Source organism: Choloepus didactylus, chromosome 27 (genome assembly GCF_015220235.1).
Source record: "Choloepus didactylus isolate mChoDid1 chromosome 27, mChoDid1.pri, whole genome shotgun sequence".
Classification (NCBI taxonomy): domain Eukaryota; kingdom Metazoa; phylum Chordata; class Mammalia; order Pilosa; family Megalonychidae; genus Choloepus; species Choloepus didactylus.
In genome coordinates this window covers 16,547,561-16,573,001 of record NC_051333.1, presented here as the reverse complement: position 1 = coordinate 16,573,001, position 25,441 = coordinate 16,547,561, and the positions used below count along the sequence as shown (strand labels likewise).

Below are 25,441 nucleotides of genomic sequence, written 5' to 3'. Positions count from 1 at the left end.
GTATTGAGCCCTGTCACCCTGAGTGGGAGACTAGTTTTTCCCAAATGCTTGCCAACACTGGACTCAGAATGCTTCTTAATCTTTTCCACTTTACTAACCATAAAATGACAACTAATAATTTTCATTTATTTGATTTCTGATGGAGTTAAATGTATTTTTACACGTGTTTATTAACCATTTGTATTTCCTTGTTAATGACCTGTTTTCTTGGGAAGTGTTCTTTATTTCTTGTTGATTTGTAGGGGTCTTTACATAAGGAAGATATGAATCATTTTGTTATATGTTGCAAATTTATATTCCTAGTTGGCTGTTTACCTTTTAATTTTCTTTATGATATTTAATGACCCATCAAGGCTTTTTAATTTTTATGTAGTTTGAGCTATTAACTTTTCCCTTTTGGTTTATCTTTTTAGTTTTATGCTTAGGCCTTTGAAGTAAGATTAGATAAATATTATATTTTCTTCTTAATTTTTTTTTTAATGGCTTCAGTTTTTACATTCACTTCTGGAATTTATTTTGTCATTGGGTGTGGGATAAAAATCTAACTTGCCTCCGCAGTAGTTAACCAATAAATTGCCCCTGTATTATTGACTAAATAATCCATCCTTTCCCACTTATTGAAAAGCTTGGTATGAGCCAGGCTCCAGTCTAACTGCTTTAATGTTTTACTTGTCAGTCCCCTACCACAACTCAACAAAGCAGTCTGGTAATATCATCTCCAATCACAGTGAGGAGACTGAAGTGCAAAGAGTTGGTGGTGTTTGCTCAACATCTCAAAGCTTGGAAGAGGCAGAGCTTGACTTGGAATACTGCAGATTTACTTAATAACCAGCCTTCTTATTTCAAATACATTTTCAGCAGCTTTTCCTGTGGGTTCTTAGATCTTCCTTTTTCCACCAATAATAGTCATTTTTATTGCTTTTATGTAATAGTTGTATACGTTTCGGGCTCGTTCCCTGCCTCTGCCTTGCTAGGACTTCCATGACAACATTAAATGCCAGAGGAGGTCTCAGACTTCCTGATTTGGCATGAATGTCCCAGATATTTTATTGTGCAGGGTCCCCCTTGGTGGCAAGGCCCTTGGCTGGGAGTACCACAGCCTCGTTAGGCAGGGCCAGAACTTTTCTGGGGCTCCTTATAAAGTCCATGGTGACCACTTAGGCTGTGGCAGGGTCATGAAGGACTTATCTGTACCCACGGCTCAACCAGACCAGGGAAGAAGCTGGTACTGAGGGGACAACTTGAGTACAAGCAGCAGTGGGCAACATGGAGAAGATAGAGCCACATTCTGGGCCATTAGTTTATATGGGGAAAAAAAGCCCAGCAGTGGGGATTTGAGAAATTGGGTTCAACTGCAAGGAGCTAAGCACTGCGAGCCAAAAAGTGTCAAAGGCTGGAGGCTTCAGAACTGGCTGCTGGATCTGTGGTACTAGTCTCCACCTGGATATCATGAGGCCTGAGGTCAGACTGCTGGCTTCACAGGTCAGCTTTGTCTCTTTCTGGCTTGGTGACTGTGATGTGACATGTGTCAACTTGGCCAGGTGATGGTACCCAGGTGTCTGGTCAAGCAAGCACTGGCCTGACTGTTATTTCAAGGACATTTGTGGCTGGTTGATAAACCAGAAGGCTGGTTTATTAAATCATCAGTCAGTTGGCTGCACCTGTGACTGATTACATCCACAAAGGGCGTGTCTTCCATGATGAGAGAATGCTATCAGCTGGATTTAATCCAATCAGTTGAAGACTTTTTAAGCAAGACAGGTAGAGGACCTTCACTTCTTCTTTGGCTGACCAGCAAAACGTTTCCTGAGGAGTCCGTCGAAGTTGCCAGTTTGTTGCCTGAGGAGTTCATCGAACACGTTCATTGGAGTTGCCAGTTCACTGCCTGAGGAGTTCATCGAACATCTTCATTGGAGTTGCCAGTTTGCTGCCTGCCCTACAGAATTTGACTCATGCATACCCATAGTTGCATGAGACACTTTCATAAATCTTATATTTATAGATATCTCTTGTTGATTCTGTTTCCCTAGAGAACCCTAATACAGTGACCTTGGGCAAGGAACGTAACCTCTTTGTGTCTCAGTTTCATCCTCTGTAAAATGGGATAATGATAGCATTTACCCTAGGATTTTTGTGAGGTTTAGGTTAATTGATATGTGTATAGTGTTTAGAGGAGTGGTAACCCATATTATACACTCAAATAAATGTTAGTCATTGTTCCTTTCTCTATGTCTCACCACAGGGATAAAGGTCCTAGGAGATGTGCCCAGAGTATATGTGAGCAGATGTCATCCCTCAGGTATTTTCTGAGCACCTACAGCATGGCACACAGCTGACAGGCTGTAGCAGGACTCAGAATACACTTAGTCCCCATGCTCTAGGAGCTGACATTTTAGAGGGGACGTTGGACACTAAACAAACATAAAGAATGTAAAGTAATGAGATGTACTGTGAAGAAAGTAAGTCAGGGGAAAGGATAGAGAGTTATGGAGGCTACTGTTTTAGCAGAAATGCTCTGGGCAGGCCTCTGCAGAGGTGATGTTTGAGTCGTGGCCTGAAAGATAAGGAGGAACCAGCCCTGGAAACATCTGGGAAAGAGCATTCCAGACCCAACAGCAAGAGGAGGCCCTGAGGCAGGAGCTTGCAGCACACCTTGCAGGAAGTGCCAGGAGGCCCGTGTGGCCAGGCAAGGGGAGAGTGGCAGGAGGTGGAATCAGAGAGGTTAAAAATAGCAGAAACTCATGTTAGACTCACCCAAGCCAAAAGGAACTTGAGATGCCCCCTGAAACCTGGGACAGGTATTGTTTCCTGGCCTCAGGACTAAGAGGCCCAGGGCTCAGACAGATTTCTGTGTCCATCTCCTGCCTCCTCTTCTTCTCTGTCTCTGCTTCCTTCCGAACTCTCTGGGTTACTCCACGCATTTGACTGTCCCATAGCTCCTTCCTTTATGGGACTCCAGTTTCCAGTCACAGACAAGACTTGACTGGCGGTCTCCATCCCAGGACAGGGGATCTGATTGGCTCAGCCTTGGTCAAGTGGCTTCCTCTCATCCAATGAACTGTGGCTGGGCAGTACGCCAGGCTTCCCCACTGTGCACACACAGTTCTTATACATGGGGCACTCTTGGAAGCCTGGCTATTTCTATTTCCCTGCTCTCCTAGCCCAAGGCCTCTTTCCTCTCCTCATATATATGAAGCAACATCATGTGTGGTTAAGAACATGGGTCAGATGGCCTGGGTTCAAAGCTCAGCCACCTGCTAGCTGTGTGACCTTGGATGCATCACTTCCTTTCTCAGGGCCTGAGTTTTCTTACTTGTAAAATGAGAATGATAAAGGTTCCTACCTCAAGGGGCTATTAAGGGCATTAAATAAATTTATGTAAATTGCTAGCTTGAGCCGGATATATAGTAAGCACTCAAGTGTTGGTTATTATCATCATTGTCATCATCCTTACTTTTCCTTCCTGAGGTTGTGTAATGTCTGTAGCCCAAGCTAGGACTTGCAGGAAAGAGCCTGGAGTTGATTCCCAGCTCCACCACCACCTAGCACCTGGACTAAGTGAGTAAGTTCTCTCTGAGCCTCAGTTTCTCCACCTGTATAGTAGAGAGAGTAACAAGCTCACAGGGGTCATTCTTTGGATGCATGCTTGTTCTCTGAGGTGGGCATAATTGTGGAATTCAAGAGATCCCAGCATCCTGGGCTCAGAGCAGCCACAGCCTGGCTTCTAATCTCAGCCCATGAGCGGGAGCTGATGGTGGTGGTGATGTCAGGACTTGCCTGCTTTCCCAACCTTTGCTCGGTTTAGAGTCTTCCTGATTTGTGTGGCTCTATCTACAGATGGTCTCTTAGATCATTTAGCTTGTTCACTGTAAACTAGTGAGATGCCTCCTGAAGCCATGAGCTTTGTGAGAGCAGGACCCAGGTGTCGCAGCCCAAGAGGGCCATGCCAGTCCAGAGGCCAAAGAAGACAACGAGCATTTTCTGATACATGAACTTTTATTCAGGGCTTACCTACAGGGTGAGAAGTCGTGGAGAGATCATGATGGCTCTCTCAGGCCGGGCAGGCATACATGTTCGCAGGGAAGATGACTGAGCAATGCAAAGAGGACAGAAGGCCTTTTATAAGGGTTTAAGACAAAAGACATTCCTGAGGGTGGGGGGAGCATAGATGCAGGAACAGCTCACTCTGACCTGGGGGGTGGTGCAGGAAGGACTAGAATAACGAACAATTATATTTTGCTCTTTTTGTGAGACTAAGAGCCTCTCACTTCCTGCCTGCTTCCCATAAAGTTACATTTTAAGGTCAATTTACCCTTTTTCTCTTTATTGGCTTAGAAAGACAATAGGTTAAACATTTAGCTGCCTAGGTCACACAGACTGCTGTGCTGTTTTACTCAGGCCATGGGTTGCCACAATCCACCCCTGCACAGCAGTTTGCGTTGACCATAGGACAGACTTCACATCCATAAGTCACAACAATACAATAAAAACATAGTAATAATATACTGGTACAGAGAGATAATAAACCTATTAGCAAGTGGTGCTATGGCCAGGTTAATGAGTTCTACTATTAAGCACAAGTACTGCCTGGGATAAAATAGCTAAAGGATAACACTACCAGGCATTCTGCTTTATTCTATATCTTGTTTTTACCATTTTTTTTTCAACCTTGATCACAGAAATAAATTTCCCTTTCCACCAACTTTCTATATTTATTCAGGTTTTGTTCTATATCCCCTATTTTTTATTCTGATACAACCAGTCATTTAGGAAAAAATGACTTCCTTTTCCTTCAATTAAAAAAAAGACATCCCTTGTACCCTCTGCATTCAAGTTATCAAAATAATTTTGGAAATTGTTCTTAAGCATTTCACAACATATTATTACCAATAACATTACACTTGTTAGAAGGCTAAATACTAAAACATTTTAGTAACACATTTGTTTTTTTTAACAAGAATTAACAACACATGTAAGCATTAAATTGGACAGTTGAGTGGTTTAACAATATATATAAATTGAGTCTTCATAGTAGATAAAAGGGTTCCAGGTGAGGGGGTTTTAAATACCATGTTTCCTCTCCCTCAGTGTCAGAACTACAGTTAGTTTCCTATGTAATTCTAATACCCAGGGGCTTAGGATTCTCAACCAGCGTGGCTGCATGGGCCAGAACCAGAGCCAATTGACCTTATTTTCCCCAGTTTCTACAGTTTGTGGCACAGGCAAGAGAGAGTTATTATTGCCCCATTGTGGCTTGAAGGCAGCCAGCCCCTTTATCTGGAGTTAATGCTGATACAGTCCTCGAGTCCATCGTTTCTATCATCCTTTAAGTGTTTAGCTGTATCCATGGTGGTGAAGACATATTTTGTCCCTTTGGACAGAGGAAAGGGGCCAATATAGTTTACTTGCCACCAGGTGACAGGAATCTGGTGTCCTCGGTGCCCAGTCTTCCAGCACAGCCATTCAGCCCCTTCATGCGTCACTGGTGTTAGTTAGGCTGTGGAATTTTGCTAGGGCATTCGCTTCTATGTTACCTGGTAATGAATTGGTGTTATGGTCAGAGACATGAAAATGGTTACCTTACATTTGTGGCAGGCACTCCAGATGTTTTCCCACCAGTTGGTGTCAGTACTGGGCTGGACAGTCATGGCTGTCCAGGTAGCAGGTTGCCCATGTGCCAATCCATGCAGAGTCAGGTGTATTTCTTTGTCCATCAACGGTGGGCATGGGAGGAGCCACCTCGGGAGTATCCACAGGAAACAGGGCATGCTGCTCTTTCACATAGGAGGCCGGTCCTAAAATTTCATGCATCTCTGTTTTTAAAGAGCCATTGTCAAAGATGCCACGTTGTAGGAGGTAGACTTTCCATTTTGTCAGTGTGCTCACCTGAGCACTCCCCAAATGGCGCTTATTTATAGTATCCCATATCTGCATATCTATATGGGTATGGTCTTCTGTAAGGTCACTGGGCACCTGAGTTAGACCTTCAACAGTCACAACAGAGGATTACAAACTCTGCACAATTGTTCTTTTAAAGGGCTATATCTGAGTCCTTTGCCCTTCCATAGTTGGGACCAGAGTCTAATAGGTGCACATTTAGCTCTTTGCCTTTGCCACAAACCCCACCCAAAGCCAATATTGGCACTGGCCGCATCCAAATCACAGGGTATAACAGGGTCCACCCCCCCTTAAATTCTTTGCTTGCATAATAGTTCACTTAGTCTTTTTAAACACAGCCTGCTGTGGAAAATCTCATTCCCACACTTTTCCTTTTCTAATTAGGGTATACAAAGGTTTTAAAATTCGTACTAAATAGAGTATAAACACTTTACAATAACTTAACAACACAAGAAAAGCCATCGACTGTTCAGAAGTAAGCAGTGTGGGATAACTTTGCATTTTAACAGCAATAGCTGAAAGAATAGCCTTAGTTTTACCCAACCAGACAATACCCAAGAACTTAATAGAGTAGTCAGGCTCTTCTGGAGGTTTCCACATTTGAAGGTATCCTTGTGGAAGCACAGCAAATGTCCATTGTTGTTTTCCCCAAGTGAAGCCTAACACAGGTTGACTGGAAAAAAATCTAAAAATATTCTAAATAACATATTAGCAAGGTTTAACACAAAGTTAAAGAGGAGCAACCAGTTCGCTAATGGCTCCCTAGGTTTTTGTCAATATTAGTTACTAATATCTCCTAATTCCCCTGGGGAAAACTCCCAGGATGAAATGAGCACCCTCCATCTTCCTCTGCCACTGCCCCATCTTCCTCCCTCCATGGGGGATCAGGGTGCTGAACTTCTCTGCTTTAACCCTTTGTTGGAACAGAAGTCGAGTACACCTACTTTCCTTAGTATCAATTTCCCAGTCAGACAGGGGCTCATCATCTTTTGATGAGGAATCAACAGGGTCTCACACTTTAGGCCTAGTCCCAGTCAGGGGAAGCCAGGATACACCTAACTTGCCCTTTGGGCAGCTTATGTCCTCTTACTCTAGTGTGCTGGTGTGCCAATGTTTCTAAACATTTATCCCCAGCATCTTTCAATTCCGCTTGTGCTAGCCTCATATCTCTTTCTAGCTTTAATTTACCTCCGAGGTGGCTTATGGCCACCTTAGCTGCTAAAACTTCCTCAGTAGTGGCGCATACAGCCTCTAACAATGGCCAGCTCACTGCAGCTGCAATCTGGTGACCCTTTTTATCTTTCTGAATCCCCACTGGTCCTGTGGCCTGATACAGTACAGCTATTTGTCCAGCCAGAGAGTTATAAACATTTCCACACTCCCTCGGCAGATTCCACTCATCTAGGAGGGTAGCCACCCCTCCCCACCTAGACATCCATTCCACTGGGAGGGTGGGCAGCCCTTCTCACATAGATGTCGCAGGCCTCCCCGGTATCCTGCCTGGGGCCTTCTCCTTTCCCTTTCCCAAGTTCATGTCATCAGTGCCTGGGACTTCCTTAGTTTCCGGCTGGCAGCTGTTTGCTTCTCCTGGCTGGCTTGCCAATTGTCGCAGCCCAAGAGGGCCATGCCAGTCCAGAGGCCAAAGAAGACAACGAGCATTTTCTGATTCATGAACTTTTATTCAGGGCTTACTTACAGGGTGAGAAGTTGTGGAGAGATCATGACGGCTCTCAGGCCAGACAGGCATCACATTCTCAGGGAAGACGACCGAACGATGCAAAGAGGACAGGAGGCCTTTTATAAGAGTTTAAGACAAAGACATTCCTAAGGGTGGGGATAGGAAGGACTAGAATAACACTTGAACAATTACATTTTGCTCTTTTTGTGAGACTAAGAGCCTCTCACTTCCTGCCTGCTTCCCATAAAGTTACATTTTAAGGTCAATTTACCCTTTTTCTCTTTACTGGCTTAGAAAGACAATAGGTTAAACATTTAGCTGCCTAGGTCATGCAGACTGCTGTGCACCAAAGATCTGCAGGCCTGTTTTGCTCAGGCCACGGGTTGCCACACCAGGTCTGATCCATCTGTCCCGGGTCCCACCTAGTGGGAGTGTAGAAATGTTCATCCCCACCAAGCTTTTCCTTCTGTTCTGAAGGATGGATGTGGAAAACAGCTTCCTCAAGAAATGTGTTTGTCTGGTCATCCCCATTCCCCAGATAAGGATTCTTAAACCTGGCTGTGTATCGGCATCACCTGGGGAATCTAGTTAACAGTTGGAATTCACTGGCTTAACTCCTGGAGCTTCTGTTTTGGCAGGTGTAGCAAGTGATCATCTGCTGTGCTTTGCGGCCCAACAACCTTCACTCTTCTTTGACTTCTCTAGGCACTGAGGATAAGGCAGTGAAGCAGCCAGTCAGAAAACCCTTCCTTTGAAAACCGAGTAAGGTCTGTACATTTGATAACAGAAGTGCATTACTGTCGGTTTCTCATTTAATTGTATTGTGATTGAGAGAATATCATTGTTCTTAGGAAATACACACTGGGATATCTTTAGGGTACTTTTTTAATATACAAAAAAGAATACATTCATGGGAAATCAGAGACAAATTTTTACTAATAGAACAATCCTGAAAATGCCTAAAATGTTTACCTTTCCTCTTTTGGGGGAGGTTGCCATGCAGACTCAACTATAATGGGATCATTATTGTACAAAGTGGGTTTCTATTTAAGAAATCGTTGTCCATAGCTACAGCTTTGAGTTTAAAAACTCTAAAAACTTTAGTTGGTAGGATGAGAAGTTATTGCTTCAACATAATCAAAGTCCAGGGGTAAACTGGTTGCTTTTATTTTCCTCTCTGTGCTTTTATGTATTTTTCACATTTTCTAGAAAGAACTTGGAGAAGGGAAACAATATTTTTGAAAGTCCCACCCCTTTTGTTCAAACACCACAATTACATGGAACTTTGAATAGGAAGTGAGATATGTTAGGTTTGTATAGGTTAGAGTGACATAGTGACACATCCCAAAGTAATTTGGGCAGAGAATAAAAATATATTTGCAGGGCCCCCCTGTGGAGCTGGGGGAAATGCAGAAATGTTGGACTTCCTCACCTGGACTGATGCTGTTGTTGTCACAAACATTGAGTATTGGCGGTTTGATGTGCCGAGCCCTCTATCATGGGACTTGCCCTTATGAAACTCATTACTGCAAAGGAGAGGCTAAACTTGCATGTAATTGTGCCTAAGAGTCTCCCCCTGAGTACCTCTTTGTTGCTCAGATGTGGCCCTCTCTCAGCCATGTTCTCACAAACATTGGGACTGACGGCTTGATGTGCTGAGCCCTCTATCTTGGAGCTGTCCCCTATGAAGCTTGTTGCTGCAAGGAGAGGCTAACCCTGCTTATAATTGTGCCTAAGAGTCTCCCCCTGAGTGCCTCTTTATTGCTCAGATGTGGCCTCTCTCTCTAACTAAGCCACCTTGGTGGGTGATCTCACTGCCCTCCCCCCTACGTGGGACCTGACTCCCAGGGGTGTAAATCTCCCTGGCAACACAGGTATGACTCCTGCAGATGAGTGTGGACCCGGCACTGTGGGATTGAGAATATCTTCTTGACCAAAAGGGGGATGCAAAATGAAATGAAATAAAGTTTCAGTGGCTGAGAGATTTCAAATGGAGTTGAGAGGTCACTCTGGTGGTCATTCTTATACACTATATAGGTAACACCTTTTAGGTTTTAATGTATTGGAATAGCTAGAAGTAAATACCTGAAACTGTCAAACTCCAACCCAGTAGTCTGGACTCTTGAAGACAGTTATATAACAGTGTAGCTTACAAGGGTGACAGTGTGATTGTGAAAACCTTGTGGATCGCATTCCCTTTATCTAGTGTATGGATGGATGAGTAGGAAAATGGGGACAAAAACTAAATGAAAAATACGGTGGGATGGGGCAGGGTGATTTGAGTGTTTTGTTTGTTTGTTTGTTTGTTTTTTTACTTTTATTTTTTATTCTGATTCTGATTCTTTCTGATGTAGGGAAAATATTCAGAAATAGATTGGGGTGATGAATGCATTAACTATATGATGGTACTGTGAACAATTGATTGTACACCATGGGTGATTGTATGGTATGTGAATGTATTTCAATAAAACTGAATTTAATTAAAAAGAAAAAAATTCCCACCCTTGTGGAGAGTTCTGGTCCATGTGGTTTGGATGCAGAAGCACCTCAGAGGAGCAGTCATGGACCATTCCCATCATTCTCCCTCCCTGCCACAATGATGGGTTGAGGGATGGCTCACAAGTCAAGTCCATCCCACAGATGTAATCCAGGCCTTTGGGTGGAGCAACCAGGAAAGGGATGCTTTCTTTCTACTGTGGTGCTAAATTGTGGGGCTGCCGGGAGCCATCTTTGTCCACAGGGTCAAAGAGAAAAGAGATGGGAATGATTATTTACTAATAAATTCTTCTGAGTAACTGGAAGTCAGAATTATACCTGAATTTTTCAGAAACGTGAACCAAAAAGTGGCCTTTTGGGGATGAGGGGGTTAATCAGTTTTTGTTGGGTCTCTGCCACTTGGAACCAAGCGAGTCCCAAGTAAATACAGAGGCTTTATAAGGCTCTAGAATCGGTATTTTAAGAATTCTCCGCAAATGATTGATATGAAGCAGGTGTTTGGGAACCACTTTGCTAGCTAGACTTCCTGAGCGGTGGTTCTTGCACTTAGGTGACAGACTTGCCTAGGGAGCGTCTTAAAAATACAGAGGCTCTGCGCTAAACAGCTTGAGATTCTGATTTGGTAAATGTGGGCCTGGGCCTGGGCCTGGGCTTGGGCTTTTTAAAAATTTTTATTAAAAAATACTTTATTGCTAAAAAATTCTAACCATCATCTGAGCCTTCAGTGACTCGTAATCTTTTTGCTGGTGGAGGGCCTTGCCTTGATGTTGATGGCTGCTGACTGACCTGGGTGGTGGTTGCTGACGGCTGGGGTGGCTGTGGCAAGTTCTCCTCTCCCCTCCCTTCCCTCCCCTTCCCTCCCCTCTTTTTTAAGAGAAGTTGTAGTTTTACAGAAAAGGCATGCATAAATTACAGAGTTCTCATATACCACCCTATTATTAGCATCTTGCATTAGTGTGGGAATCATTTGTTAACAATTCATGAAAGAACATTTGTATAATTGTACTACTGAGTATAGTCCATCATTGTTTACAGTCCACTGTATTATACAGTCCTGTGTTTATTTTTATTTTTAATCTAAGAACATATATACAACCTGATGGGCCTGGATTTTGAATTCTGTGTGATTGCATGCACATCAGAGTTTGTGAACCACTCTGATAAAGTGTAAGGATTATGCTCAGTCAAGGGCTTTACCCATAGAGCAGGCCCAGGGTCTCTCTCAAATGAATGAGAGTCGAGTTTGAGCCTAGATCCTCTTTAGGAAAACATTGCTTTCTTGCCTGGTACCCCGGCCTGCACACTGGCCTCTAAATATACCTGGCACAAACATCACGTTGTATTTTAGAAGGAATTTGGTTAGATGTGTGGCCTGTATTACTATAAAGTTTTAACCAGAGTATTATCTCCTTCAATATAGGTCATACTGAAATGTTGCCTCAGACTCAGAAAGTTTGCTCTTGAAGAGGAATTTGCTAATTGGAATTTTTCTAAATGTTCAGAGATGGATCATTCACAGACCTAGTCCAAGGGAATTTATGATGAATGCTTCTTCCCTCTTGTGTATCTGTGTGTGTTCTGTACATATGTACGTACTTGGAAGTGAAGGAGGGCCATAGCCCTTTTACTTGGATGAAAGGGAATCTTTTGAGTTGACCACTGGGCCAGAAAATCCCTTTTCAAATACTGTCTTGTAGCAGCTTTGCTTTTAAGGCCCCTGAGAGAGCTGAAAGATAAAGGAGCATGAAGCCTGACTGACCATGTCCTGATGGTTCTACCCCCAGGCACGTGTGACTTTGCCATTGTCTGTACGACTTTTCTCTCTGGAGGATTTGTACCCCATGCTGAGTTCCTGCAGTTCATCCCCCAGGAACTAGGGCCTGGGCTAGCCTGGATTATTTTGGCTGCAAGGAACTAACATTACAGTTTCAGTTTAAACTGATCGTCTTCAAACATTTCTGTTTGTGTACCCCCAAATGAATTTTTATAAGCTTGTACTTCAGTTGTACACTGTAAACCTGGCATCATAAATAATTTTATTGAACTTTAAATCTTCCTTGTTTGCAAGAGATACAAAATAGTACATATTTTATAAAACAAGATAAATATTGATTGTAGTTGAAATAAATATTTTATGATATAGTTAGATTTAATAGGCTTTCACTGCTTTTTTGAATAAAGCACACTGAATTGGAAAGAAATCACGTAAAAAATTTTCTCTGGGGATTTTTTTCTCATATATGTATTCTAGAAAAATTTGATGGTCCTGCATTGCATTTCAATGAATCAGGGCCGCTAACCTACACCGCTTTGGCTGCTCTGAATTTAGAGTGTCTCAACATGGGCCAGAAGATCCTGTTTTTAAAGTTAAGTTTCACCTTTAACAGAAAGATGTAAAAATCAGGGAAGAACAGGCAAGCCTGGGGGCTTAAGGTAAGGGGCTTTATTATTCATCAATGGCTACTTCCCCGAAACCTTATTTTGATGTTTTCTGTTGTTTGAAGCCCCAGACCCTCCCCTTGAAATTTTTCCTACCTCCCAGGCAGTGCTCCGTGGGAAGATGTGGGAGGAGTGAAGGAGCTGCCTTTTTTCTATGCAGTGGGGATGGGCCTTGAGAAGGCAGACTGGTTCTCAGATCAGTTTTAAGAAGGGGAACATGTGGAAGTTGATGATCTAAACATTGCTTCCCATAGAAACATTTGTGCTCTTGTACCCTTGCAAAGTCTCCCTAAAACCCTGGGGATAAGCACGTCCAAGTCTGAAGACTCAAAGTTTAAGAATCTGGCAGTTTCTTCTCTCAGGGAGCAGGTAGTCCAGAGGGAGGTGGGTTTCAGAGGTGACTGGCTGTGATTCACCATCCTCCCATCCTCCTCCTCGTTGCAGACCCAGTTTCTCCCCATCTCTTGTCCCGTTGGGCCCCAGCCCGGTCCTGGGAACCCTCTGGCGGCCTGGGCAGCCTGGCACACAGGAAGGACAGTGTCTAGAGGAGTAGGAGAGCTGGCTGTCTGTCTCCAGAGCTCCAGCAAGTCTCTCCTCACATCCCATTGGCTCAGCTGGCTTAGCCAAGCCCATCGCTTATAAATAATTGGTGACAGACTATCATGTCAGGATGTAAAATGCTTAAAACCTCATTCATGACCACTAAACAAGTGATATGGTGGTTTAACAGCTGCCACTTAGGCCTTAACACTAGGGTTCCCCTCTAGGCATCAACATCCGGAGCTTGTCTCATCTCTCTTAACCTTGGTCAACCTTTTCATGTCCACACATGGTTCTGACTCACTGATAGTATTTGAAATGAAACCTTGACTTTTCCTGCTCATCATTTGTTTAAAATATTATGTGAGTTTTGAGAGCATAAATATAATTTTCCTTTATAAAAATTAGCTGAAAACACATCAAGAACCATATATACTCTATGAAGTTTGGGTATTAAAAACCAAAGAGGTATTTTTTCCTAGGAAGAATGTTAACCTGGGGGACTTTCTTTGGGGTGACCTGTGCTCATCTTCAGGGACCCAGGATTCACCATCTGAAACAGGTTCACTTATGCAATATGGTGAAGATGGGGAATTGTTTACTAGTTCTTAAATGATCCCATATGGAAACAACCCATATTGCTTCTCATAATTCATTGACCAAAGCATGGCCATAGCTAACTTCAAGGTAGTGGGGAAGTATGCTTCTGTCTGTGCCTGAAAGACCTACCAGAGCTATTAATGAGAGAGCATTATAGTCTACTATAATTGACATAAGGTTTAAATAAGATAGATCATGTGAAGCCTTTAACACTGTGTTGTATAGAAAGTAGGAAATGCAAGTACCGTTTTGTTATGGTACATTGATGATGATGATAAGAGATATGAATATTTGTTACTTTTATCGTGCTAATTATAATGGGGTCTGGTGGATGAGTTTGGTGGATAAGGTACAGGCCTGGATTCCAAGCTCAGTTCCCCTACTTGCTAACCATGTTATTTAAAGAGTAGTTGTAGTCGTGAACTCCTGAGGACAAGAGGAAGTGAGGCTCTTGCATGGAAAATATCAGCCCAGAGCCTGCCATGGAACAGTTTCTTTAAAAGCTTTTCATAAGCTTACCATACAACCTGGCAATTCTACTCCTGCCCAAGAAAAATGCAAATATGAAGACTTGTATGTGAATGTTCATAATAGCATTATTCATAATAATAGCCCAATACTGGAAACAGTCCATATACCCATCACCTGGTGAATGGATAAACAAAATGTGATATATCCATAAAATAGAATATTATTCAGCAGTAAAAAGGAATGACCTACTGATACATACTATAACATGGAGGAAACTCAACAACCTTATGCTAGTTAACAGAAGCCAGCTGCAAAACACTACATTTTGTGTGGTTGCATTGATCTTCAATGTTCAGAAAAAAAAGCAAATCTATAGATAAAAAGCAGATTAGTGGTGGGCTGGGCCCAGATGTGGAAGCAAGGACTGACTATAAACAAGCATAAGAAATCTTTCTGGTGTGATGGTAATATTCTAAAACTGGATTGTGATGATAGTTGTAGAACTCTAAAAATTTACTAAAAATTGTATCATATAATTAAAACAGGTAACTTTTATAATATATAAATTATACTTTAATAAAAGTGTTGTAAAAATTATTTATCATTCAGAAATGAATGATCCATGAGAAATAACATATCAAAACCTGTGGACAGGGGAGGGAGAGAAGGGTGTGAAGGGAAAGAAGCAGGCAAGAAATGGCTATGTAATTTTAAATTTACCCTATGTAGGATGATGTTTCAGGACTAGCTAACAAAACTGTTGGTAATGACAATATTAGCCCACTTTTCGCTGTGGCCAGGGCATTTGTGTCGTTTCCTACTTTTTACTGTAACAGGTAAAGCTGCTGTGAACATTTGGGTATAGGTTTTTCTGTATGCATATGTTTTCATTTCTCTAGGATAAATACCCAAGAGATTGATTGCTGGGTCATATTGTTAAGTATATGTTTAACTTTTTAAGAAAATGCCAGACAGATTTCCAGAGTTGGTATCCCATTTTACATTCCCACCAGCAATACATAAGCGATTCTAGTTGCTTCATATTCTCTGCAGCCATTGGTATTATCAGTTTTTATTTTAGCCTTTCTCATAGGTGTGTAGTGGTATCTCATCTTGTCTTTAATTTGCATTTGCATTAAAGACTAATGATGTTGAACATCTTCTCGTGCTAATTTGCCATCCATGTGTCCTGTTTGGTGAAGTATCTGTTCAAGTCTTTTCCATTTAATAATGGGATTATTTGGGGTTTTTTTACTGCTGAGCTTAAGGAGTTCTTTATATGTTCTGGATACAAGTCCTTTCTTGGATATGTGTTTTACAAATATTTTCTCAGTCGAGTCTTCGGTTTTCAATTATCTTAACACAGTCTTTCACAGAGCAAAAGTTTTTAATTTTGATGTCCAGTTTATCAAGTTTTTCTTTTATGGATTATGCTTTCAGTATCATATTTAAGAATTCTTTTCCCTTTAATTCTTCTAAATATTTTATAGTTTTACATTTTTAAATAAATTTTTGTATAGGGTATGAGGGTTTAGGTCCAAAGCTCTTTTTCTTTTTGCCTCTGGAAATCAAGTTCTTCCAAGATGAGTATTTAAAAATCTGTTTTTCCTTTATTGGATTGCATTTCCACTTTGGTAAAAAATCTACCAAAATCCGAAAACCAAAAATCCCAGAAATCAGTGTATTATCCTTTTTATATATTGTGTCTATGTTCCAGAGGTAAATTGGTCTCTGTTTTTCTTTCATTCATTCTTTCTATTGTTTTTTCTTTCTTGTTCTTTCTTGAACTGTCTTTGGTTTTGATAGGATAATTCTGGCTTCAGACGATGAGTTGGAAAGTGTTCCTTCCTCTTCATTTTCTGGAAGATATTGTATAGAATTGACCTTATTTCTTATTAAATATTTGATAGAATTTGCCATTGAAATTATCTTGGCCCTGAGACTTATACAGGTGTTTAACTGTGAATCTGATTTATTTAATAGTTACAGGACTATTCATATTATGTTTCTTTTTTTTTTTTTTTTTTTGTCTTTAAACATTTTAATGTAAAACTTGTGTTGGTATTACATTTTGGATATGAAGACCAACTCAGCCCCCATACATTTGCTCTTATATCCTGTGTGCTAAAGCTGCCAGAAACCGTATTGCAGTAAAGACCTCCAGAGAAGACCTCCCAGCTTCTTTTGGGACACCCCCTCTGCTTACTGTCAGCACAGTGCATGGTATTTTTTCTTATTTTAATCCATATTGTCCTTACTGCTTTCCAGTCTTACTGTTATTTATACACATTTTGGAGTTTTGACTGCTTACCAAAAAAATTTGCCAACACCTGCTCTACACACTTTCCCGTAACATGTAGGCTGTATGGCCTAGTCTATAGTCTATCATGGAGAATACTGCATGTGTGCTTGAAAAAAAAAGTGCATTCTGCTGTTGTTAGGAGTGTTCTAGAGATATTAGGTCAAGTTTGTGGATAGTGTTGTTCATTTCTTCTGTATCTAGTTGCTCTATCAGTTATTAGGGGGGAGTACTGAAGTCTCCAACTATTGCTGAATTACCTTATTTCTCCTTTCAAGTCTGTCCATTTCTGCTCCATTTATTTTGGGGCTCTCTTATTAGTTCTGTATGCATTTATAATTTTTATATCTTCCTTGTGAACTGATTCTTTTATCATTAAGAAATGTGGTTCTTTATCTCTAGTAATGTTTTTTTGTCTTAAAGTTTATTTTGTCTGATATTAGTCTAGCCATTCCAGTTGTCTTATGATTACAATCTGCATGGTTTGTGTCTATGTGTTTCTAGAGACAAGATGTAATTGAATCTTTTTTTTTTTTTTTTGCAGTTTGACAGTTTGCCTTTTGTTTGGATTTTTTAATCCTTTCACATTTAATGTAATTATTAATTTGGATTTACATCTGCCATTTTGCCATTTGTTTATGTCTCATGGATTTTTGTTGTTCTTGTTTGTTTTTATCCTTTGTTCCTCCTTTACGGCCTTCTTGAAAGCTAGATACTTTCTAGTGTTCCATTTTAATTTCTTTTTTTTTTTTTTTTTTTAACCGCTTTCTGGTTGTAGTTATTTTCTTAATAGTTTCTCTAGGGATTACAATGTGTATCTTAATTCATCACAGACTGTTTCAGATTAGTACTAATTCAGTTCTGGTTAAATAAATTTACTCAGTATAGCTCCATTTCTTCTTTCTTTTGTGTTATTAGTATCATATATATTATATTTTTATAAGACCCATAATACAGTTTTATAATTACTGTTTTATGCAGTCATATTTTAAATCAATTAAGAAAATAAAAAGAAAAACATATTCCTTATATTTATCTATGAATTTACCTTTTCTGGTACTCTTATTTCTTCTTGTCAATTCAGATCACCAAATGATGTCTTTTCCTTTCAGCCCAAAGGACTTCTTTATAGTATTTCTTGCAAATTAAGTCTGATTGCAACACATTTTCTTAGTCTTTGTTATCTGGCAATACTTTTATTTTGGCTTCATTTTTTTTTAATTTTCATTTTTATTAGAGAAATTGTGGGTTTACAGAACAGTCATGCATCAAGTACAGCATTCCCACACACCTCCTACCACCAACACATGTATTGGTGAGGAAAATTTGTTACAATTGATGATAGCACTTTTTTTTTTGTAATTCTATTTTTTTAACAGTAGTTACATTTGTTGCAATTGATAAAAGATTATTAACATAGTACTGTTAACCATTGTCAGTAGTTTACATAGGGGTATTTCCCCCTGTATTCCCATCCTATTTTTTTATTCACATCTTTATTTTATTACTCATCTACCCATACATTGGATAAAGAGGGTGTCAGTCACAAGGTTTTTACAATCACATGGTCACAAGATGAAGGCTGTATTGTTATACCGTCATTATTAAAGATCAAGGCTTCTGGATTACAGTTCAAAAGTTTCAGGTATTTCCTTCTGGCTATACTAATGCCCTAGAAACTAAAAAGTAATATATAAGTCAGTAGTCATGATCATTTGTTAAATCCTAACTTCTCAGTTACAACTCCTCCCTCTTATTTGATCTTTCTCTCAATCTTCAGGGATATCTGGGCAATGACCATTCTAACTTCTTCATGCTGAAAAGGAGTATCGACATTATGGGGTAGAGGAATGAAACTGGTTGATGTTCTTGGAGAGATTGGTACCTCTGGGTTTCAGGGCTTATCTGGCATAGGAACCATTTAGAGGCTTTATGTTTCTGAAAAAGTAAACTTAATAGGAAAAACTTTTGTAGAGTCTTAGATAGAGCCCAGGGTATTCTTTAGAATTTCCAGGAATACTGTTGGTTGGGGCTTGGCATACCTGGCAATTTGCAATATCTGGCTGAAGCTTGCATAAGAGTAGCCTCCTGAATGACCTCATGACTCTATTAGAGATCTCTTAGTCACTGAAACTTTGTTTCATTTCTTTCCCCCGTTTGGTCAGGAAGGCATTGTTGATCCCATGATGCCAGGCCAGGCTTACCCCTGGGAGTCATGTCCTATGTAGGAAGGAGGGTAGTGAGTTTATTTGCAGTTTGGCTTAGAGAGGCCACATCTGAGCAACAAAAGAGGTTCTCTGGAGGTGATTCTTAAGGCATAATTATAAGTAGGCTTAGCTTTACAGAAATAAGTTTCATAAGGGCAAACCTCAAGATTGAGGGCTTGACTTATTAAATTGAGAGTCCCTAATGCTTGAGAGAATATCAGGAAATCCCCAGGTGGGGAAGTTTAATAGTTCCACATTTTTTCTTCACTTCCTCAAGGGACTTTGCAAATACTTGTTTATTTTCTTTGGCTTCATTTTTGAAGTATGATTTTCCTGGATATATAATTTTCAATTGGTAGTTTTCTGTTTCAGCATTTTGTATATGCTATTCCTATTCCAGTGCCTTTTGACCTCCATTGTTTCTGATGAGAAATTAGCTGTTGATTGTATTGATTCTCAGTGTGTTCGATGAGTTGTTTTTCTCGCTGACTTTCAAGATTTTCTCCTTGTCTTTGTCTTTCAGAAGTTGATTATGCTGTGTCTCAGTGTGGATCTCTTTTTATTTTTCCTGTGTGGAATCTGTTGAACTCCTCGGATGTGTAGATCAATGTTTTTCATCAAATTTGGTCTGTTGTTGGCCATTGTTTCTTCATATTTTTTTTCTGCTCTTTTCTGTCTCCTCTTTTTCTGGGACTTTCATTATACCTTTGTTGTTGCCCTGGGTGGTGTCTCCCCATGCCTCTGAGGTTCTCTTTAATTTTATTCGTTTTTTTTTTTTGTTTTTTTTTCCGTTCTTTTTCTGATTGGATAACTTCTATTGATCTATCTTTAAATTCACTGCTGCTTCTGCCATCTCAAATCTCAAAATATGTTGTTGAGCCATTCTAATGAATTTTTCATTTCGGTGTTGCAATTTTCAACTAAGGAATTTCCATTTAAAAAAAGTTTATTTTTTGTCTTTATTTAAGGTGTTATTATCTTTATACTTTCCTTTAATTCTTTAAACATGATTTCCTTTAGTTTTTGAACATACTCTGATAGCTGTTTTGAAGTCTTTGTCTGCCAAGTCCAACTTCTGGGCCCTCTCAGAGACAATTTCTATTAACTGATTTTTCCCTGAGTATGGATCACACTTTACTGTTTGTTTGCATGTCTCAATTTTTTGTTGAAAATGAAACATTTTAAACAGTGTATTGTAGCAACTCTGGATTCTGAGCCCTCCCTCCTTGCTGGCCATTGTTGTAGTTGCTATTTTTTGTTTTTTTTTTCTTTCTTTCTTTCCTGATTTAGGGGGCTAATTCTGCAGAGTCCTTTCTCCTGTGGTGTGGAGACTGATGTCCACGCATTTTTTAAAATTTTGTTTAAATTGTAAGCATAATTTACAAGGGGTTGCCCTTGGATCAGCATTACTTAGTGGTTTTGCTGAAACACCTGAGCCAATTAGGCTTTCACTGTTTGCTGAGGGATCTCTTGTATGGGTTGGGGAATGTCTTCAAAGTTCAGCAGTTTACATCTCTGCCTGGCTTTTACTTTCTGCCTTGCCATCTGGTATCTCCTTTGAACATGCACAATACCTCATGTTCAGCCAGAAATGTGTGGATAACTAGAGCCCTTTCCAGTCTGTCTGGAGCTTGAGTGTAGCATTGTGTATGGGTACATTCTTCCAGACTGCCAGAGATATGTGGGGGCTTAGCAAGGTCCACTATGGGTGTCTCATTTCCTGAGCATTCCTGTTAAATGCCTGGCCAGTCTGCCAGTTTGTTTCCCAGGAGAGTGGGGTTTTTCTTTGCATTGCTCCAAATCAAGTCAGCCCCCTCTGACAGCAAAGCTGCTTGTTTTCCTGGCTTGCCCTGCTTTGGTAGAACTTCAGGACTGAAGGAGTTGCTTGGTATGATGACAGCAGCCCCAAGTTAAAACACCACATTCTGCCTCTGATTTACTTGAAGTTCAGCAGTCTTTCTCAAGTAAATGCTTCTCAGGTGGTTGTATGTCTTTTAGTCGATTTCTAGAGCCTTCAGCTGGTTGTGTTTGACAATTTTGTCCAGGTTTTTTTTGTTGCTGCTTTTTCGGGGAGAGAAATTGCTGAGCTCTTTACTTCACCATTTCCTAAGTCTGTTTGGTAGTTTTGATCTAACTTAAGTCATACCTGGAAATCTTTTCAGATTTATAAATTTCAAATATATAGCTCGGGCTGCTGTACATCACAAACCAATCTAACTAATTAAATTCTATATATATATTTTTTTACGTTTGACTTTTCATTATGGAAATCTTCAAACATGTAGAAGTAGAATTATTTATAATAAACCTCTGTGAATCTATCTCTCAGCTTCCGCAATTACCCAGTGATGAACAGTCTTGTTTCATTTATACTTTGACTTCTCCCCCTCCCCTGCTCATTATTTTGAAGCAGATACCATACATCTTTCTTTTTATCCATAAATATTTCAATTTATAGTTCTGAAAATATAAGGTCTCCTTTTAAAAACATAATCACAATACCATTATCACAACTAAAACATTTAATAGTAATTCCTTAATAACAAACATGGGGGGCCTTAAGGGATAAGATGCTCAGTTCAATTTAATCAGACTCTCTGGGAGTGAGATCTGCAAATCAAAATATATTAAACTCCTTGGATAATTGTACATGCAGTCAAGATTGAGAACCATTTTTTTAAAATTGTCATTCATTTCTAGTTTAAATACATTAGGGTTATAGTAGTGTGACAGGAAAATTTTTGTTTTGGAAAATCTGAGAATTTCATTTCTTTCCCTAATATAAGGTAAATTTTACAGAAATTCCATGATATTTTATAAAGAATGGCCCTCATCCATTTCCTTGTAAAGAGTTTTATATAAACCTTTAAAGACAAGTTGTAAGTTTGTGTTATGCAAATTCTCTTTAGCCTTATTTTTGGTCTCCTGAAAGAAGCGTATTTGTCTTCCACAGTGATTTGGTTTTGTCCAGGTTTTCTTATATTTTTAACAGTTTTTGTTTTAAACATTTAGATTCATGTTTTGCTCATGACTTTTTGTCATGAAAATTTGAGGAAAAAACCAGCAGGCTGTCTCTACCAACTCCCCCAGTTTTTGCATTTCTGAATCCTTAATTGTAGTTGGGATGTTTTCTGATGTCGGCCATTATCAAACACCATTTCAGTCCTTCTGTAATCGGCCCTTTCTCTCCAAGGTTCATGTCGGGGACCCAGCTTTCCACTGTGTCTTCAGTATGTCTGGACATTACCACCTCCTTCCCACCTTAAAAGAACCTGCCATGTTTTTGGTTTTGTGTGCTGACTACTTTGGGGAAAAGAATACATTAGAAGCAGCAAGCTGTGATTTAACACCTTAATTTGCATGGCCCCATGTGTGACAGTTCTGTCCTGTCCTCCACCCGCTCTATTAGTACCATTTGGTCTAGACACAGAATCTCCACCCCCCATCCCGCTGTGTTTTCCATGTCTCACTGTTTTTCCTGAAATAAGTGATAATTGGTTTTCAATTCCACTTGGATTTTACTGCTGCCCACTGCAGCCTTGGTCCAGAAACAATGATCTGTTTGCAGAAATGTTCCTTAGGAGCAGGAATTGGCTCTGCAGGCAGCTGGCAGGCACTGTCCTTCCCAGCCTGCCACAGCAGCCTCAGGCCACCTGCCTCTGGCTCAGCAGGGGTTGCTTTGCAGCAACTTGCTCAAGATGGTAAGGACTGGGTTGGACAGAAAGCTCCCTTTCCTCCATGTGTGGAGAGTAATTGGACTTTGTTTCATGGGGAATGTCACCTGACCAGCTTGGAATGGTGGATCTCAGAAATCTTATTTGGGATCCAAAAGAGTTCTTGTGTCTTTTGGATGACTCCTGCCAGTGACCCACCTCCCTTTGCATCCTCCATCTGGTACCAGCTCTGTGCTCCAGTCTGCTGTGGTAGAGGCTAGATCGGGTGGTGCCAACCATTGGTGGTTGGGGGGGTGGTGATTTTGACCTGCCTCCCCTCTCTACCTCAATGCTTTCCTTTGCTCAGAGGACCGTTCAGGATCATCCCACCCCAGAGCTGCCCCAGAGGCCCCCATTTCTCCTGCCCTTCTCCTTCACTCTCACCTGTTCAGGTGGGGGCGGGGGTCAGTGGATGAGTGGGTGGAGGGCAGATGTCAGTCATGCAGGTGGAAAACAGGGATACAGGGAGGGCTTAGGACCATTCCAGGCCTCACATTCCAGGCCACAATCCCAGGGCAACAGTGGTTAGGGAAATAGACTCCCAAAGCAGATGGACCCAGCACTTCAGCCATTGGCTGGGAAATTCGTCACCTCTTTAGGCCTCAGTTGCCTTTTCAGAAAAAAAAAGGAAAAAAAAAAGGCTATGATGATAGTACCCTCACCTTAGTGTTCTTATGTTATTAATTCATAGCTGAATTAACTGTCACGTAGTAAGTTCTTAGTAAATGTTAGTCTCAGTAATGTATTCTGATGCCCTCATCTCTCACAGGAGCTATTGCAGTAGTCTCCTATTTGGCTCACTGCTTCTACTGATATCCCCTTCCATTCTATCTTCCAAAAAAAAGAAATTAAGTCAGGTTTTACTCATATTGTAATCCCTATAATGGTCTCTCATTTCTGGCAGTCAGAATCTTTGGGTCACAAGAAACAGAAAACCCAACCCAAACTGGCTTAAGAAAATTTGAGAAATTATTGACTCAATGTAAAGTCCAGGGCTAACTGCTTTAGTTGCAATTTGATCCAAAGCTCAAATTACATTATTGCCAATACTGAGTTTTTATCCTTTAATCTTTCAGTTGGTTCCAGTCTCAAATTGTTTGTTTTTTGATACTGGTAAGAAGAGTGCAACAAGTCTGGCCTCAAATTATTGAAGCTCAAGTCCAGTGGAAAAGAGAGGGAGGTAGCCCTTTTTGTTTGTGCATGGAAACTGCTACAGCAGTTCTGAATTCCCTGTGAGCCAACTTAGGTCTTGTGCCCAACCATTCCGCATCATATGGCCAGGGGAAGGCGGGAGACAGTGACTGGCTTATTTAGGTTAGACGACTCATGGCTTGAAAGTCGGGGCCACGTGGGGCCCAAGTGAACATAGGGTGCTTTTTGGGAAAGGGTACAAAGGGATGCCAGCGGGGGACAAGTAACAGTAATCTACTGATTTACTCCTATACTTGAAATCACATTAAAAAATCCTTACCCTGGTCTACAAGATGCCCCATGATGTGGCCCCTGCCAGCTTTGCTTGTTGCACAACAGCCAGGTTTTCATTTAGTTTCTCAAATAAACCATCCTTTTTTTTCCTGCCTCATAGCCTTTGTATGTGCTGTTCCCTTGGCTTGAAATGTTTTTCCTGATTGCTTTTCTCCTTTAGATCTGATTTTCAATGTCAGATCTTACAGGGGCCCTCCTGGACCATCATGAAGCTAAAGGAGGTCCCTTGTTGTTCTCACCTTGCAAACCATCACAAGAAGTTACCATAATATTTAATTGTAGGTTTATTTTTGCCTTTACATGTTTCATGTCTGTAACCCCACTGCTCTGTGAGTCCCAGGATGTCAATCCCAGGCCTGGTTTTTTTTCTTCCCATTGTTTTCCCAGTACTTACTAGGTGCTCAAAAGAATCTTTATTAAATGAATGCAGTTGAAGTAGAGTGGTTTATTCATTAAAAAATATGGTTAACTTGTCATTGAACTGGAGTAAGGAACAAAGTCTGGCCGGAAGTTTTAAAAATGCTGGCAGTGAAATTTCACAGTGAAAGTTTTACTAGTAGTTTAAATGAAATGTATGCTTCAGCCATACTTTTATAGGCCTGTTGGTATTAATGATGCCCAAAGTGACCTTCCTTTTGGAGTCTTGGAGCCAGTTGGGATGGTACATCTCCCGACAATAAAACCGTCACCATGTTAACTAGAGTATGACAATTAACACACATTTTTAATTAGCCTGTTAGTCATCTTGCATCTAAGGAGGCCAGGGATTGGGAAGCTAAGGTCAAGCGTTTTAACACTTGGTTACTTGAATACTTCTAAGGGACTATCCCACGCTGCTGATGCTATTCCAGATCTCTGCAGTCGGTCAAGGATCCCGCAACCAGAAGCCTTTTGCCAGGTTGCTGTTTTCTCTCCTAAAGCCATAGTTCTGCCATCTGCTCAGCCTCCCACTGTGGAGTAAAGAGGTCACCATACTGACATGACAGTATAGGCGGCTGAGTCCTCCTTCCTGCCGGGGTGGGGGTGGGGACACTCAGGGCTGTATAATGGACGGATGGTGCACCCCATGGAGGAGGTGGCTTTGGTAGTCATTGGGTAAAGCAAAAAATGATATAGACTTAAGATCACCTATAGCAATCTCTTTGGGTGATTTTGAGTATTAGTCAGATGTAAGTTTGGCTGCTGTAACATACCCAGAATAGTAATGGTTTCTATGAGATAGCAATTAATTTCTCTCTCAAGAAACAGTTTGAAAGTGAGCAGTCATGGCCAATGGGACAGCTCCATGGTGTTGGGATCCCAGACTCCTGCCATCTCCCTGCTTCCCATTCCTGGGAGTTAACACTCATCTGCAGGGTCCAAAATGACTCCCCTCCATCACCATGTGTGCATTCTAGCCTATACTTGACATTTCCTATAAATGGAATCATAAAATAAGTGGTCTTTTGTGTCTGGTTTCTTCTCATAATGTTTTTGGGGTTCATCCATGTTGTAGCATGTATCACTACTTCATTCCTTTTTAAAAATTAAGTTTTTATATTAGAGCAGTTGTAGGTTTACAGAAAAATCATGCAAAAAGTATAGCATTCCCATATGTGTCCCCCTCACACACACA

The 25,441-nt window shown here is 40.7% G+C and overlaps 1 protein-coding gene across 4 annotated transcripts in view; it reads left to right on the top strand.

Moving 5' to 3' along the window:
• Nucleotides 1-25,441, top strand: part of SIPA1L3 (signal induced proliferation associated 1 like 3) — a 245,329-nt gene that overhangs the window by 32,545 nt on the left and 187,343 nt on the right. The window contains exon 2 of one of the 4 annotated variants that reach the window (XM_037818887.1): nt 8,282-8,343. The exons of the other annotated variants lie outside the window; for them this stretch is intronic. The gene's annotated coding sequence lies outside the window, so the exon portion shown is untranslated. The remainder of the gene's footprint in view (nt 1-8,281; nt 8,344-25,441) is intronic. 4 annotated transcript variants of the gene reach the window in all.